This window comes from Anas platyrhynchos, chromosome 15 (genome assembly GCF_047663525.1).
Source record: "Anas platyrhynchos isolate ZD024472 breed Pekin duck chromosome 15, IASCAAS_PekinDuck_T2T, whole genome shotgun sequence".
NCBI classification, from domain to species: Eukaryota; Metazoa; Chordata; class Aves; order Anseriformes; family Anatidae; genus Anas; species Anas platyrhynchos.
In genome coordinates, this window is record NC_092601.1 from 14,256,753 (window position 1) to 14,270,323 (window position 13,571).

The 13,571-nt window shown below is 40.1% G+C and overlaps 1 protein-coding gene across 10 annotated transcripts in view; it reads right to left on the reverse strand.

Moving 5' to 3' along the window:
* The window catches only part of CHLSN (cholesin), a 128,662-nt gene that overhangs the window by 15,469 nt on the left and 99,622 nt on the right, over window positions 1-13,571 (reverse strand). Inside the window, exon 1 of one of the 10 annotated variants that reach the window (XM_072023802.1) lies at window positions 12,956-12,978. The exons of the other annotated variants lie outside the window; for them this stretch is intronic. The gene's annotated coding sequence lies outside the window, so the exon portion shown is untranslated. Of the gene's footprint in view, window positions 1-12,955; window positions 12,979-13,571 lie in introns of those variants that run through there. 10 annotated transcript variants of the gene reach the window in all.

Sequence of the window (13,571 nt, forward strand, 5' to 3'; positions counted from 1 at the left end):
GATGATACATGGAAAGGAAAGTTGACCCAGAAAGTTGTATCAATGCCTCAATATACTAAGGCGGGTCATCAGTAGAGCTCATACCTCGCATATATATATTACAATACACGCAGCACATCTTAACTGTGATTCAACTTGTCAGCTTTTCATAGACACCAACCTACCTGCAACTGCCACCAACATGCCACTGGGAAAAAAATCAAATTTTTTTTAAATTCCTTTTCTAGCATATTATTTAGTTGCAGATATCTGTATTCACCTGTCTGGAGCAAAATTGCATTTTGAGTCAAAAATAAATATAGTAATAATGACATGTTGACAACTTTCTGTTGTTTCTAGTAGTAGCAGAGAGGCTTGAAAGCAGCAGGCTTGAAAGACCAAAGGTAGTACTAGTATATTATTATGCCAAATATACTTTTTATTATACATACTTTTCTAAAAAGATGACAAAGTAGGAGTTGAATTATCACAGAAGAAGAAAAAAGAATTGAAAATCCCTTCACAGCCAATCTGTTCAGCTCCTGCAAGGAATACAATATACTACTAAATGCTATCCTAATACTGTGCCCAAGCCCCATCTCTTCTCCAGATGTCCATCTTTTCTTGCACTTAATTCTGGTCTCACTGATGTCCAGATCAGAATCAAGGGACAGGATGAATGAAAACAACTGTTTTGCCTCCCTCCCATGATGAACATCCTGGGGGGTACGAGGAGATAGAGGGCCTCAAAGTCTGTATAAAAACCATATAAGAAGCCAGCTGCAAGTAAAATCATTTTCAAAGGTTGGCAACAATCCATTTATATAAATGCCTTCTGATGAGGAATACGCTAGCAGACCCAGGAAAAAATGAGTAAGGTCAGTTCTCTTCTGTCTTACCACTGTACCACACAATGTCCAGCTGTGGTACAGAATACTCCTGCCAGGGCATGGATTCAAGCTTAACTACATTGTTTTTTTTTTTCTTTTTTTTTTTCCTTTTTAAATCTTATGACAGCTTTTAAAACTCCATCCTAGCATCTTAGAGAAGAAAACAATAATATCAGTGATTAAACAATTCATAACAAATGAAAAAAAAAATTAAATTTAAACATTTCAACTGATTTCAGGCACTCAAATATCCAAGACCCATTTCTGTCTTCCTGGATTTGTCCATTTCAAGAATTTAAATCTACATATCTTTATGCTTTTAAGTGCTATGCTGGGTAAGAGTATCACATAGCATTTTTTTGAGGGAGAAATCCAAGTATCTATGAATGTGATCAAAGGAGGGATTTCACAAGCACATAGCTTGAAACCAGGTCGAGATCACTATAATTCCGTGTTCCTGGGTGAAGACTAAGTTCTGTGGTGGTTCTCAGTGAGAGTGAATAATCACAGGATTTTACTGCTCACAGGAATGAGCAATGCAAGTCCTTTCAAGCTAGATGTAGAAGATTTGATTTTATTGTTCAGTGCCACAGTCTGCAACAGTAACATGTAGTCGTGTATACAGCTAGCAGAGCATTAATATACAATCTTGCTCTGTCTATGCAAAAAAACCCTGTAGTTTCAGCAGTGCTGGGTCATAGCTATTATAGTTATACTTACAATATCACAGTATTAATGAAAGACCTAGAAAAGCTATAAAAAGCTGCTATGCAAAGTCAAATATTTAACAATATGATAATAAAAGTCTGCATAATTTTTAGGGCCTATCTCAACAGAAAAGCAATCCATGACTAAAAAAAATTTACTTTCTGCTTTTAAGAAGAAAACACCAGAATTATAAAGAATCATAGTTTTCCATACAGTGATTATAGAAGAAAATATTGGAAGAAAAACCACCTTTGTGTGAAAATTTATCAGTGGAAGTTTTTGAGGAGGGATGAGGAAATGGCCGCTTGGAGAAGGATTTCAATACTGAAGGTGTTGGCTGATGGATTTTACTTTGAAGTATCCAGGATACTAAGGTGCCAATTTATTGTTCAATACATTGAGCTGAAAGTGTCTTTACAGCAGAAAAGCGCTTCTGGAAATATGTTGTTTTTTTTAACCCGATGTCCTTACCTTGGGTGTTTCTGTGCTGTTTGTACCTCAGCATGTAATGGATTTCCATAGCCAACGTGATCAGAAGTGCTCTTCTGCATGGAGTTCCAAGCTCCAGAGTAACACCTGACTCTAACAGGAAAAAGTAACGTCCTCTCACTGCTATCGTGATGCCTGAGAGCCAAAGGCCTACCTGTGCTACGTCTCAGCACCATGCAAATGCTTCCTGACTCTCAGCACCTAGGCCAGCCCAGCCGCAGGGCCATGGCTGGCCTCCATAAGATCCAAATCCTGCCTCTGCTGACTTCCTGACAGGGCTTCCCCTCATCCCCACTCATGTCAACAAAGAGCTGGCCTCAAATCAGTCCCAGATGTTGTGCTGCCCAGAGGATCCAGCTGAAGCCTCCAGGAAAGGAGGAAAGTCTCCTGAAGGAGAAACCAAACCTCCAGCCTCTGTCATAGCATTGGCCCCTCACCTTTTCTATGGCGCTGCCCCTTGCTGGTGACAATATTCTGTAAGCATACTGAAGAAATCTTGGATTGTTGGATTCTCATCAAGCCCTCTTCAAATAACCTACCACATAGATGGCTTTTACAGTGCCCCTGAGAGGCTACCAGAGGTGGGGTTACTCTGGACCAACAGCAAGAGCAAATATAGAGAAGAACGCAAAATAAATATATATATATAAAAAAAAAAAAAACAACCTGCCAACCCTCTTTGTCATTTTTGCATCCAGATCAGACATCCCGCAGCTGCCTTCACTATGAAATATGGCAGAGGCAGAAGGAGAGCGTGCTGCAGACCCCTGGCTGTGTGAACTACCCAAGATGTAACCAGCACCTTACGGAGTGATTTACTTTTGTTTTTGCAGAGGAGTTCTAAAAAATACCAAGTCAATAAAAATATTAAAATCCTAGAAGTGTACAGTAGCTGACAGTCCACTCAGATTTCCTTGACTTTGCTGAAATGATCAGCTACCTCTCACTGCAGAGCAAAATCTGTCAGTGCACTATGGTATTCTGGACACCATGAGATTCTCCTCTTCCAATATCCCGTGATGTGCTTTGAGTTACTAAGATTTTAAGTAATCTATGCTCAGAGAAACTGATCTGCCAATTACTGCTTCCTGCAGATGGCTCTCATTCCAATTCAATTTTATTTGTATAAAAGTAATTACTGATACCTTTTTGGGCACCACCATATTAATAAATGTGTGAAGGAGGAGACAAGTTTTATTAAGGATCCAGTTTTATTATTTTAAAAATATTGCTTGTTATTCTAACTCTGGTTGGATAGCTCTGATGGCTCCCTGGAGCTAATTGATTAATAATCATTGCCAACTGCATTTTAAATTTTAATTTTGGCTTTGACTGACTAGCCAAATTGATTCCCTAGAGCTACAAAACTACTCTCCACTATTTTGAGTAGCTGGGCATTGGATGAATAGTTTAAATGTGTTGGAGGAAGTGAGCAGCAGTGTTAATTCTCCTAGATTTAAATTTTATGAGGCAGAGAAAACATACAACCTTCCCTTTGCCTTTCTGCCACGTCAAGAGCGCCGTCTGAATGAAAGAAGGTGGGTGAGCAGAGAAGACCCTTTCCTGAATCCAGAAGATGGGCTAAGGATGGATGGGCTCGGAGCAAGGGATGAGGCAAGGGGCTGGAGGCCAGAGGAGAGCCGACAGCAGAGGCTGGGAGGGAAGAGCTCCTTGAACGAACACACTCTGCAAAAGCATTTCTTCTGCATAAAGTAAATAAGCTCTGCAATCTGCTTTTGGTTTAAAAATATCAACGGATAGCTTATTGTAACACTTACACATGAAATGGGTCGTTTTAATTATTCTGGTTATATTTGACCTGAAAAGCACACAAGCCTTCCTCAAGATGAATGAAGGAGGTCAAAGTGCTTGTGTGAAGTGCTGAGCTCTCAACTCCAGTGAGAAATGCAGGGATCTAGATACTTTCGGGGTTAGGTCCTGAAGTAGCCTAGCTTGTTATTACAGACTTCTGCTTCTGAATCTCCCTAATGTATCTCACAAGGTTACGAGCAGTCATTTCAGATGAAATAACATATTAAAGCTGCGTAATTATTTAATTAGATGCATCCTCTTTTGTATAATACTATGCACAGAAGAAAGCTGGATCTCAATGAGAAATATCTAATGACTACATTTAATAAACTGTTAAGAAAATTCATTTATACTAAATTTTATTTTGCTGGAAATGAGAGTCATTAAGAAAGGATGCATTACATTTTCTTAATTAGGTTTGGAGAAAAAAAAAGGAAGTTATCTTACAGGAAAGAGAATCAGGCAAAAAAATTTGAAGTATTTTACCCCAATATTTATGGGCTTAACACGTGTAATGTAGTTTTCCCCATCTGAGGAAGCACTTCACAGAACGATAGCTAATTACTGCTAATACAATTTATAACTGTCACAACATATTTGAGAAAATGTATCAGGAGTCTTAAAAATCCTACTGAAAAAAATGTAAATAAAAGTAAACTTAACTTTGGAAAAAATCAATTCATCCAGTATGAACGGCAAGCCTCCTTGGGCAGGTGAGCACAGGTTATCTTTAAAGCCATCATCTCGTTAGATACAAGATCTCAGGAAAAATCTTATATATGTGACTGAGAACAAAAGTGCTGTCTGTAACCTCCAGCTGGCTAACTCTGAGATTTTTATTCCTCATTTTATCAAAAGCAATAAAGAGAAACAAAGCTGCTCTGGTCACTTGCAGCAGTACAAGAAGGGACTGTGTTGACAGCAGTACATCGTTAAGGTCAGGTTAATGTTAGAATTAGCATCCTATGAAAGGTACTGAGTGGATGCAGGTACTGCTGTCAAGCATGCATCAAAACAAAAAGCATTCTTGTCCTAATTCTCTTGCAATTTTAAGTAGATCCCAACACAGAATACAGAAAGCTCTCTCAGAGTGGCTAGAAGGATTTGGAATATTAATCCATACATTGCATGCCCACCCAGAAATCAGTACAGACGCTAGTGGCTGTTAGAAATATCTCAAGAGGACACCACAGGAAAAAAAATCTACGCAAGCTCTTCTTTCAAAATATGGAACTGAGAAAAATCCTACAGGTCTGTGGAGATAAGGCATTGGTACAGGGCCAAAAGAAAAACAGACTCGTCAGTTGAGAAGAAAATTATGCCTCATTTCTTTTGTGTCACTTGCTTGAAAGAAAACCTTTGAATAGTACAAGGACTTTAGTAAGTCACAAACTTAATCACAGTTTAATCGAGCCATCTGAAAAATGGGATAATGTAACAATTTCTCAAAAGCTGTCAAAACAGGAGAGAATAAATAAATCAAAGTATTTCTCATTAATTTTGTCAAATTATAGTAATGATACACTGTCAGTAAAGGTACTGTAGAAAAGCAAATTACCATTACCATAACCCATAAAAGACAGAGAAAACTTTTTAAAAACAAAAATAGAAATCTCAACAAAGATGGGTACCATTAGTTAATAACATTGTTTTCAGCTGATCCTGTAGAAGCTAAAATTCAAATGAAAGGATTTGCAAATTCATGCTAATAATGCTGTGAAATATATATTTTCCCCATGAGAATGTATGAACCAAATGCCCAACTAAATATTTTGACAGCTTTCTTTCACACTGAAAAAAATGGCAGAAACACAAAGAGACAGAAGGTTTCAAAGTAAATCACTCCACAGCTTTTACTGAAATATGCTTTGAGATATGCACTTGTGACCTTCAATAAAATTAAAGATTTGGAAAGATGAGTGATTTTATTTGGAGCCATAAAGCAGGATTAGAGTTTCTTAATGTATTTTTCCCTTTTTGTAAAATTTAGTGACCATTTATGGGTATGAAATTTACAAAAAGAAATCTCTTTCCTCTGCCATAAACTAAATAGAACGATGAGCAGATTTAGCAAGATATAAGAGCCACTGATGGTCAGAATTTTAGCAAGGACATGAACTTTCTCTCTTGCTTTCTCCTCTTAAGCCATACGTAAGTGCAAAGCAAATCAGTCAGAAAGCTACTCCAAATCTAGTCCCTATTTCAGATGTAGGGAAGTTTATTTGGAACAATACTAATGGCTAACACATAAGAGGTTTTGTGCAGGGTAAGTCCTGTGAGTCTGGCAGCTTTTCCAAAGCTCAGTTGAGTGTCATCATGAGCATCTACTAATTTCCTGGAGAACCACAGAGTGGTTGATGTTTCTTGGATTTCCTCCTTTTGAATGAGTTGGAAATACTGCATAAACATCTTCAATATCTAAGAACTTCTACTTATAGCTTAGAAGCCTTAAAACCTGACATTTCAGAATCTTAAATCACCTGTTTTCTCTCTAGAAAGTGGAGTTGCTAACTCAGCAAGCTAGAAACAGCAAAATACAGCCAAAAATATTGGTAGGTAACTAGGTTCTTCAGAAGTTGATACATCAATATGGAGGGGACTTATCAGAAACAACTGAAATTATAAAAAATGTAGTTCGGCCCACCTGGAACATTTCCAGGATAGTATTACTGACACGCGGAATGTATTCCCATGTTTCCTTTTTTTTTTAATCTCCAGAAGCTCATGGTAAAAATAGCTAAGATTGGCTCTACGCTATTTAAAGATGCCTTTTGTTCTTACATTTGGTGACTGTTTCTAGAATTAAGTAGTAAACAACATTATTTGTCAGAATTAGCTTTAACTGACAAGTTTATCTTCAGTAACTACAGAAGCCTTGGTGCCTGCTCTGGCTTTGGAAATGGCTTAACCTGCAACTCTGTGCAGTGCCTGGGCTCATTTCTTGAGAGGCAGAGTTTCCTAATTCAGGTTTATCTGAGTGTTAACCAGGTTATTCAGCTTCCAGACCAAAGTCAGCATTTCTGCACAGCACAGAGTCATGCAGGCACCTTCCTCTGCTCAGAGCGGGTACAGGCATCTGTTTACCAACCTGCACTGCAAAGTTGGGCTGGCATGGCCGAGCTGCAGACCAAAAGTATTGCCCTCCTGCTTTGGTGTGCCCTTCTTCAGGCAAAGCCTGGATCATTCAGCCTGGAGAGTTGCAATATTTAGAGGTGGAAAAAGACAAAAGACATATATAAGAAGAGAAATCTGCATGAACTCACTGAATTAAAAGGTAGATGTTAACATGCTTCTTCCAAAGCTGCAAAATTGTTGTACTGGGATCATAAAAAACAGCTAAACCACTGAGAAGTGAATAATGCTTTAAAAGCAATTCCTGTACAGTATGACATCCTGTGGATGTCATGTGGGGGTTAGAAAAACACTGGCAGGACTCCAGCATAGTTCTGCATATCACTTGCCACCAAGACACAGAAAAGTGAGTTCAGAAGTCAGTAAGTGTATCAGAGGGACTGAAAATCACCAAGTCTGGCTGCCGTCAGACATCTTGATTAAATGGGCAAAAGCTGCGTGCTGCTGTTACCGAGAGTGTAACGTGACATTCACAGAGCCCTGAATGCATAGTTTGAATAATCAGATGATGAGAACACTAATATTTGGAAGTGTGTATCATAAATCCAACTCTGAAACAGTGTATCTGACTTTGCTGCAGCCAGGCTGCAGTAGGATAAGAAGCACTGTCCCTCTGACAGTCAGTGGACATTTATTATGGTGATGGTCGGAGTGTTTGTGCCACTGTTGTCATTAGCACAAACTGAGTAATAACCTGGGGAGAGAAGTGCAGCAAATTAAATGTGAAATCACAAGGTGACACGGCTCAAGGATGAATCCAATACCGCTGCCCATAACCCAAAGCCAGAGTGACACACACCAGAAGGGAGCACACACACACTCTTGGTTCCCTCTGCGTGAGGCTGGCACGAAGCAGCAGTGGCTGTGCTAGTGTTCAGGTCCCATATTTTCAGAGAGGTCACAGACACCAAAGTTCAAAGACAAAGAGAAGGTGCTGGTGTCTGGAAGGACCAGAGAAAGCTGGAGCATTACAGATGCTTCTCTTAAGAGGCATGTGGGAAATGTGGGAAATGCAGTGATTCAGGAAACTGTGCTTAGTAACAGGTCCAACATAACCAACATAGCAGAGTATTTTTTCTGCTTCATGTACCCTACCAGCAAGCTTTGCCCTCCACAGAAGGCAGTGTGCCCGATTACATTTGCAGAATAACCCTAAGCAGCACCACAGCTGGAGAGTGAACGTGCCTTTTCCACCTGCCTCCCAGCAATAATGTGGGCATACTGGCATCCTAAAAAACAGCAAAGCTGTGGGCACTGCGGCAGACAGCTTTGCAGGGTTTCTGAGTAATACTGGGGCTGCTAGGGAACGGCAGACGAACTGACATGGCTCCACCAGGGGCTACTGAAGGTACACAAAGGACTGTAGGAATACGATAAGGTAACTCTACTCTCTTACTAAGACAAGCCTGCTTTTCTCTGCCATGAACAGAGACCCCCTTTTAAAATTTGTCCAACTATCAACATCAATTGATATCAACTGGCCAACGCTCAGTTTTATGGGTATGCTTATTTGGGTCGAAGAGAGGAATACTGCATAGAGGTAGGTAGAAATTAAAAATCAACAATACAGAAAGCTGGAGCAGTGCAAGGACAAAAACATTATTCTCTATAGTATCAAGAGAAGTGCAAGCCTTTGAAATCAGATAGTAGCAAGTGCCTGCCCAAGTTCACAAAAAAACAGCCGCAGAACACCGCCAAATGCAAATTTACCCTCTAGCTGACTCCCTGGATTCACGCAGTCTCTTACATAACTAATGAATGTGACAAAGTGACTAAAAGCATGTAGGAATTCATTCATTACATCCATACTTAATGCTTGCCCCAGAACCTTTAAAAAATAACCCTTCAGTTATTAAAGCAAAACTAGCCTCCACCACAAGGTCCCTAATCTTTGGGTGAAAACTGCTCGTTCAAGACTCCTTAAAAATGCAGTTCTTGAAGGGAATTTGCCAATGTTGCTGTTCCTAATTACAGTAGCTTCTCTCAAATTCACCTCCTACTTTTGCTCCTGGATAACTGAGGTTCACAATTTGATCACTGCTCCAATAGTTTGTGAACATGAAGATAACTGATGAGCTTTATGCATGCTGCATCTCCCTGCCACGAAAGAAACTCATCCTCTGGCCTGGCTGTTAAGGCACAGCGTTTGCAGTGAGACATTCCTGCCCTCTGTGCTACACGTGTCAGAAGGGCTCACCAAATTCCATCCCACAACATTACATAAGCCAGTAACATCATCCTGGGGACAGTGGCAGTCACCACTCAATGAGAAAGAAAATCTGCCCAGAGAGATACTTTAGCAATTTGCTGATGCCTTGTGGAACGTCAGGTGAAGCCTTGCAGTACCTAGGGCAGCCCAACATTTAGGGAATCTATAGGCTGATACACTGACACTGAAGCTTCCCTAAACCATTGGTAGTTTAAACTCTCCTAATCATGTGAGTGTTTCGGTCTTTCTATTTATTCTGATATTCCAGATACTGGAATTTCAAAATGTTTCAAATAGTTTTCTTCCCAAGATTAAAAACAGAAAATCTGCCCAAAATATTCATTATATTCATTATAAGTCTAATATGCTTTAGACTTAAAGGCAATTTGATTTTGCACTTCATTTTCATGCTACCCACCATATTGGTTTTAATATCAAAAGAGACTATTACGGAAATCCAACCTCCTACACAATACAGATCATACAAAACCTACCATTTCCCATTGCAAGTCCATAGCTTCTAGCAGAGCTACTACAGTAGCAAATTGTTGGAGAGAAATTGGCTTTGAAATGGACTGTATATTAATGTAAAATTTTAGTGTACACAGACTTTTAATGCAGGGTAGAAATACTGTCATTCTTTCAAAAGTAACAGCATTCTAACTGACCAAAACCTCCTATGAATTATACCAAAAATTAAGAAGCAAAATTTAAATCTACTTAAATGTGATACAATCTCAACATAGCATTAAAAAAAAAAAAAAGAAGAGAAAGAAAAAATCAGGGCAAAATATTTTTCTTCAGATCTGCTTCCAAACAAGAAGTGATCTCACTTACAAACAGTGGTCTTACGCATCCCCAGCAGAAGGGCCTCAGGCACACATCATTTGTGCCTTTCTGCCTTCATCTGGCATTGTACAGAAGACACCCACTGATGTCTTCCCGACACAGCACAGTTGCCTTCCCAGGAGGGTGGAGGAAGGACAAATGACACTCGATGTTAGTGTTAGTTGCTGTCAAACCCAAGCAGCCAGTTTCTGGAGGGAGAAAAAACAATCTCTGGATGTTTAGATTTCCAGTGCATTGGTTACTCTTAATATGTAAAAGCTTAAGCCATTGATGGTGAAACACCAGCACCAGGGCCAAGTTTGGAATTAATAAAGATTAAGGCTGGCACCAAGGAGAATGACTTAAACAAGTTCAGAACCACATGTCAAAAATCATCACTGACCGTGGCTAAAAAAAATGCTTAGACTGTGAGAGAAAAAACAGCTTAAAACATGTTATGGGTCAACGAAGCAAACTGAATCTGACACAAGCCCACTCAATTTCTGTTAAATTTAGAAGCTGTTTTTCAGCACTCACGAGTGTGGCTGTATGTGCCCGGGAGCTGTCTCAAGTCACCTGCACGGTTGGATGAATGCCTCTGCGATTTCCTTAAGGGCCACCTTCATCCCAGCTGGGTGCTCGCAACTCTCAGGTGCTGCTGCCCTCTTTGTAAAGCACAGGCCTATGTTGGTCCTCCAAAAACCAGAAATCTCCCAGATCCTAGCGCTGAGTTAATGCTAAGCTGCCTGTTCATGTCCTTCCCCAGACAGCCCATGTCCTTCCCCTCCAGCAGGAACCTGGGAGTAAACACCAACTTTATGTAATTCATACATGTTATATATAAATGCTTGCAGCGATGCCCCTGAGATTTTTGTTCTTTAAAGGAAGGGCAAGTTTTCTGCAAAAAAACTTCCCATGCTTGACAGTGTTTTTAATAAAGTTTGGCCAAGGACTGGGATCTGCCTCCATTCTGCAACCCCAGCAGATAAAGAGCTGCCTTGGGTCGCACGCCGCTCTCAGCAGCATTACCAGTCAGCCACTGTGCTCAGCAAAACTGGGAAAAAAATTGTGTTCTGCAGAGTCAGACTATTTCCCCACTCAGTGGGAAATTCTGTTTTACTTTTGTGTTTCTGTAATCTGCCCTTGCTTTGCACTATTCTTTTTTTTTCTTGTTTTTATTTTCTTGTTTTCTAAGAAGCGCCTGCCATTCTGAATCACACCTGCATTTAAGTCAGGGATGAACAAAGCAAGCTCTGCATAGGGAACTGAAAAGACAGCGCCTTTTGGCATTGTTTGGGAAACATTCTGGTGACACACATTACTAGAAGAATACAAATTATTACAAAGAGAAAAGAAATGTACTCCAGCAGTGGATTTTTGAAATGTAAACACATCATAGTCCAAGGCTTAGGTAATTCACAGCAATATCCAGATAACGATACTTTCCATCTCTGCTATTTCAGATACCAGTCCTGTAATTCCACATACTTCTGGTAACATCTACTCAGATTTCTGTTACTTTAATGGGTGATGGAGAAAACCATACGTGCAGATACATATAGCAATGAACTTCCTGAGCCAAACTTAAGAATAGAAACATTTCTAGGAGAGAATGCCTTGCCAAGACAAACAAGTTCTGCCAACATTTTAGCACCACAGAAGGTCAGTTGGGTTATAATTAAGTCTAATTAGCATTCTCATGAATTGCAACATCTTTTCACTTGAAGGCACGTAATGCTTAAAAAAGGAGAGATTTTTATTTCATATATTCCAAGAATCAAAGTAATGAGACATTCTAACCTTGGCTTTAAACATGAATCACCACTTACCATCATAAAAGAGAAAAGGCACATCATCATTAAAAGGAAAAGAAAGAAATTTATGTAGTTTATGCAACCACTAATACTCACTGCTTCGCTCCTGCTTTCTCCTATTCCTCTGCAGTAATTTTAATGATTTCTTCTCCTCTGTTCAGTACCACTCAGGTGTTTTTTTTAGCATTATTCTACATTTTCTTTTCTCCTTCTCACAGTTTCATAACCCTTCTGCCTCCCTTTTTGCTTCAGCACCCTATTTTTAATTCTGTCTTCAGATCTTGCTGCCTGCTGTCCCCAGCAAGCTGGAGAATCTGACGCAGGGAGACTTTCTTCTTTCTATTTCTGCAGGCACACCGTGAGTGCCACGTTGGACAGAACTGCGCTGGGAATCCACCTGAGATTCTCTCATGGAGGGAAATGGTGAAACAAAAATTGGTGAGCAGAGACAATTTTTTTTTCTCCCCTTTTCCTTCAGGCCAACGCAAAGAGAAAGAACCGTGAGCCATGTGGCCTCCTCCTCCCCTGGAGCAGTCATGAGAGAAAACCTTTTTCTCACTCGAATGAGAAAGCAAACAAAAAGGCTGGGCTGGTGATGCCACCAGCACCTGGGGGTGGACAGGGATGTACCCCAGTCAGGGACAGGCACATGGCTTGGTCTAGCATTACTCTTTGTGCTAAGCATCACTGCGGGCACCACTGCGACTGTCGGCGTGCTGTGCTCCTGGGCACCAGGCAGAGCAGTGCCAGGAACGGTCCTGTCTGTCCCCAACACCCCCTCACTGACACTCTCTTCATTTACTCCTCTCAGCTAAAAGGATGAGGAATGGCTTTAGAAAGGTGTCTTAGTGTCTCAGCAGCCAGAGCATTGCTGCTTCGGGCTGCCTGCTAACTCCATGTTATTTTTCAAACAGAACACACAAAGCTGCTGCAGAAGCAGGAATTTCTAAGAATATCCCCCAGGAAACAATAGATCCTATTAAATGCCTTTTATTTCCTCCATGTAAAGTCATGCTCTTTCTCCCTAATGTTACCGCTTGAAACGGAAATTTATTCCTCTGCTGAAGAATTTCTCTTTATTTCATCCCACATACCAGAAAAGATGATTCTGTCCTCCAAGGGAAGTGCTACCTCTTCAAATATGTATGACCTACAAAATAAGTTGAATTTACCCTTGCATGTCAGAAGACTACGTGTAATGCAACTCTTTCACCGAACACTTTCCAGCATTTTTCTTTGCAAGTTAACAAACAAAATTAAAATAAATATTTTCCTGTCAAAGCTGAAGCCCCATATAGTTGTGTTCTCATGATGTGAATAGTCTCTTAAGAAATAAAAATGACAGTTTTAATTGCTGTATGGTACTTCGAGTTCCACCTGTCCTACAAGAGATTCACATGTCATCAGGGAATTAAGATGCCACCTTACTTAGTAACCCGCATTTAATGGAAGGTTTTTTACCATAGGTGGGGCAAAACATAAATCCACAGCACCCTTTTGTTTACTTCCAATTATATTAAGCTCTTGCATCTGTAAGATTACCTTATCCTCCCACGTATTATTCATGCCTGTAGCTCTGCAAAAACACACAGACTGAAATCCTTGACCCACTCAAGTTTCTGGGGTTTTTACAGTGGACTTCCAGAGCTAGGATTTTAGTTTCCTTTCCCCAGATAATGATTTCCTTCTCTGATGACTCTAATCTAGTTG